The sequence below is a fragment of the Rhincodon typus genome, chromosome 9 (assembly GCF_021869965.1).
Source record: "Rhincodon typus isolate 14 chromosome 9, sRhiTyp1.1, whole genome shotgun sequence".
NCBI classification, from domain to species: domain Eukaryota; kingdom Metazoa; phylum Chordata; class Chondrichthyes; order Orectolobiformes; family Rhincodontidae; genus Rhincodon; species Rhincodon typus.
The window spans coordinates 89,366,134-89,371,065 of record NC_063340.1 but is presented as its reverse complement, the minus strand read 5'-3'; positions in this window follow the sequence as shown (position 1 = coordinate 89,371,065).

Sequence of the window (4,932 nt, the reverse complement as noted above, 5' to 3'; positions counted from 1 at the left end):
CTATGCCTCTCATCATATTGTACACCTCTATCAATTCACCTGTCATCCTTCTTCATTCCAATGAGAAAAACCCTAGCTCTCTCAACCTTTCCTCATAAGACCTGCCCTCCATTCCAGGCAGCATCCTGGTAAGTCTCCTCTGCACCGTCTCTAAAGCTTCCACATCCTTCCTATAATGAAGTGACCAGAACTGAACACACTATTCCAAGTGTAATCTAACCAGGGTTTTATAGAGCTGCAGCATAACCTCACGGCTCTTAAACTCAATTCTCCTGCCAATGAAAGCCATCACACCAAACGCCTGCTTAATTCTGTGAGTTCTGAATTCACTGGCTAGTCTTCCACCTGTAACGTCATTCAAAGCCTTGATGAAATCCATGTCAACAATGTCAGATTCATTCCCTCATCAGCCTTTCCTGTTAGCTCTCAAACACTTAATCGTTCGTCAGTCACAACTTTGCCTGAAGAAATCTATGCTGGTTCTCCTTGAGTAAACAATGTCGGTCTGAATAATTAGAATCCTTACAGTGAGGAAAGAGGCCATTCAGCCCATTGAGTCTGCAGCAATCCTTAGAAGAGCATCCTACTCAGACTCAGACTCTCATTGTATTCCCATAATCCTATATTTCACATGGCTAACCCACCTAATCTGTACATTCCTGGACACTATGGGGCAATTTAGCATGGGCAATCCATCTAATCTGCACATCATTGGACTGTGGGAGGAAACCGGAGCACCCAGAGGAAACCCGCACAGACACAGGGAGAATATGTAAACTCCATGCAGACAGTTGCCTGAGGCTGGAATTGAACCTGGTGGCGTGAGGCACCACTGAGCCACCGTGCTGTCTCGATAGTTGAGGCCATTTCTCAGAATCTTTATCAATCTTTTTCCTCGTACCAATGATAGGCTGACTGGTCTGTAATTACAAGCTCCTTCCTTGCCTCTCTTTTCACGCAACCATGCAGTCCTCCAGATTCACTTTTTTAGCCAGAGAGTTTTAGAAGGTGATTGGGTGATGATGACACCCCTATGCGATATCTTTCCATGTTTCTCTTAGCAGCCTGGAGGACATATTTGAAACGAGTTAGTTCACAGCTCAGAATCCAGACCTAATCTGAATTTGAGAGGCTGAAGCCGTAACTATAGGGAAGGATAAGGATCAGGCCAATGAAACATGTGCAGTCCTTGAGCACTGGGATTAAGATTTCTTGTCTGAGCAGAATATAGGGTTTTTTTTCGCTCTTGCGCAAGGAAGTGTACACTACAGGGTGTTCCATTCTCCAGGACTCCACACTTTGGTGAGTTTAAAACTTACAGTCTTTCTCTTAGGCCTTGCAGCTCATCAAGATGATTGGTTCGTTCCTCAGTCAATCCCACACTGCTGGCATTTTTTCACTATCCTCTACTCTGTTCAGAAATTAAGAAAGACTTTAATGTTAACTATTACCTTATTTCTTTGTTTTTCTACTTATTTTATGAAGTAATGCTTAACTTTTTAACTCCGTTTCTCATACAACATTGTACCAAAGTGTTTTTTGTATGAGGTACCTTGGTATATAAGATGGCGCCATGTGTGGTGACATTATACAGGTTTCACTGTACTCCTATCCTTCTGCATTTGAGTACATATGTTGATAATGTCTACATCTAAAACTCTAAATATTCCTGCTTTAATCGTGAGATGTTGTTGCGGTTCAGGTTGTGAGTTCTGTTTGATGTAGTTCACAAAGACTCAGTGTAAACAGAAATGGGTCACTGCTTCAGGAGCTGGTTGGATAAGAGATAGAAGGGGCTATTCCCACTCATTTCTGATGAGACCCAACTGAAAAAGATGTTATGAAGAGCAATAATCTGGGTTTCCCACATGGGCTTTGCATTCATCAGTGTCTCCTGCTGCTTTGACACCCCCACTATCATTTGGCACCCTACTGTTCCTGTTAGCACCCTATCTTAAATGATAGCTGAGAGTTTGGGGTGTTCTGTACGGAACTTGACATAACTTGGGGGACCTGCCCTGGGGTCTATTCATAACACAGCCATCATATTGAATCAGAGAACCAATGTTTGTTTAAAAAGAAGCCTCTGATATACACCTGGTTAAGGACTCCCCTCAGTCATCGAACCAGAGAAAATCAGACCCATGATACACACACAAACACACACACACACATACACACTTTTTGTCTATTTCTTAGCACCAGCTAAATACTTTTGAAGGGTTGTCCCTAACTCCTGCTTCCTCCAGCCTCATTTCCAACAAGTGTCGATGAGTTCTTGGGACTGCTCTGTCACTAAAATTCATACCTTTCAATCAGCTATGACTGAAGTTGCCTCCATCTGAGATTAGAAAGTGCATCCTTCTCTCACCTCATGCCCTGTCAGTGCTCACCATTATCCGCTGACCACTCAGCTTGTCCCTGTTAGCTGATGTTGTTCCCTCTCCGCACAGACCAAAAGCACACAATAGCAATCCAACAATGCTGCAGGGCCTGGACACCATCTGGCTCAAAGCAGCTCACATGGTTGGCACCACATCTGCAAATATTCGCTCTCCCTGCAACCAACAAACAGTGTGCACCATCTCTAGGATGCATCAAAGAAATTCACCGAGGCAGCACCTTCCGAACCCACATCTCTACCATCGAGAAGGACAAGGGCAGAAGATACATGGGAACACCACCACCTGCAAGTTCCCCTCCGAGCTACTCACCATCCTGACCTGGAAATGTATCGGCGCACGTTCACTGTCAATGGGTCAAAATTCTGGAATTCCCTTCCTAAGGCCTACCACAAATGATGCAGGCTGAACCTTTGTCTCCAGCACCTGCCAACTATCCCGAATTAGGAAGTGGAAGTGGAGGTGGAGGACATGACTGCTGATGCCAATAATGTGTCATTAGAAATAACGGGCAGGATTAGGCCATTCAACTCCTTCAACCTGACCCCTAGTTCAATACGATTCGTAGGACAGCTTGTGGTTCTGCGAATGTCTCAGACAATAGCTGTGAGAACAGGAGCAGAAGTTCTCTGTCCTCAAGGTGAACACGGAAAGAGTTTGTAGACATCATGTGATCAGGTACTACAGGCCCAACAGTCATGTGATCAACATGTCCAATGATCAAAGCTCCAGCAACAGGAGTTGGTAATCCCTAGGGATTCAACATGGCTGATACACTTGAGTTGGTGACTGGGGGGTTCAGATCCTTAGAGTGGATCCTCGGGAGGGAAACTCCTAACTTTTGTGCATCCTAACACCCTGGACTAGAAATTCTGCTCAGGGGACTTGACCAGGTAGACGTGGAAAGGATGGTTCCTCTTGTGGGAGGATCTAAAACTAGAGGTTGCCCATTGAAAGTTGAGATGAGGAAACATTTTTTCTCTCAGAGGGTTGTAAGTCTTTGGAATTCCCTTTATCAAAATGCAGAGGATGTAGAATCTTTAAATATTTTTATAAGACCATATGAAAAAAGGAACAAGAGTAGGCCATTCGGTCCCTCAAACCTGCTACACCACGTAATAGGAACATGGCTGATCCTATATTCCTCACACCCACTTTCCTGCCCTTTCCCTGTAACCCTTGATTCCCCGATTGATCAAGAATCTCCATATCTCAGCCTTAAATAGAAGGGCTCTGTCCCCACAGCTATCTGCAGCAAGGAGTTACAAAGACTTACAACCGTCTGAGAGAAGAAATTCGTCCTTATGTCAGTCTTAAATTTATTCTGAGACTTAAGACCTCTGGTCCTATGCTCCCCCATGAGGGAAAACATCCTCTCAGCATTTACCCTGCCAAGCCCTTTAAGAATCCTATATGTTTCAGTGAGATCACCTCTCATTCTTCTAAACTCCAGTGAATAGAGTCCCAACTTGTTTAGCCTTTGCTCATAAGACAGTCCCTCCTTACTGGGGATCATCCAAGTGAACCTTCTCTGAATGGCCACCAATAAAATGATTTCTTTCCTTAAATAAGGGAACCAAAACTGCTGACAGTACGCCAGATGTGGTCTCATCAGCACCTTGTACAGTCGCAGTAAGACTTCCCTACTCTTATATTCCAACCCCCTTGAAATAAGGGCCAGCATTCCATGAGCCTTCCCGATTACCTGCTGTACCTGTGTGCTAGCTTTCTGTGTTTCTTGTTCAAGCTCCCCCAAGTCCCTTTGTGTTGCAGTTTTCTGCAGTTTCTCTCCATTTGAATAGACTTTTTGTTCTGTATGCCAAAATGAATAACTTTGCATTTCCCACATTATATTCCATTTGCCAACATTTTGTCCATTTACTTAACCTATTGATATATCTCTGTAAACTGTTTGTATCCCTCTCACAACCTGCCATTCCAGCTATTTTAGTGTCATCTGCAGATTTGGCTACAGTGCATTGACTTCCTTTCTCCAAGTTCTGAATATGTTTTAAGGGAGAAGTGGATAGATTCTTGATGACCAAAGGGATGGAAGTTTATCAGGATATGCAGGAATGTGGAGAAGAGGTTAAAGTCAGATCAGCCATGATCTTATTGCACGGCAGAGCAGGTCAAAGGATCGAGTGGCCTACTCTTGCTGGTAGAGATAGCAAGAACTGCCGATGCTGGAGTCAGAGACAACAGTGTGGAGCTGGAGGAACGCTGCAGGCCAGGAGGCATCAGAGGAGCAGGAAAGTTGACGTTTCCGGTGGGGGGACCCTTCTTCAGATAAAGTATATTTGTATGTTTGCCCAATGACTAAAGAGAACCAATCCGAGGTGGATTTCAGGTGTAGTCACGTTTTCAGTGCTGCCTTCTTGAACCAATGCAGTCCGTGTGCTATAGATTGGCCCACATGCCATTAGGGAGGAAATTCCGGGATTTTAACCCAATGACACTGAAGTAGCAGTGATATATTCCCAGGTCAGGATGGTGAGTGGCTTGGAGGGGAACTTGCAGGAGGTCGTGT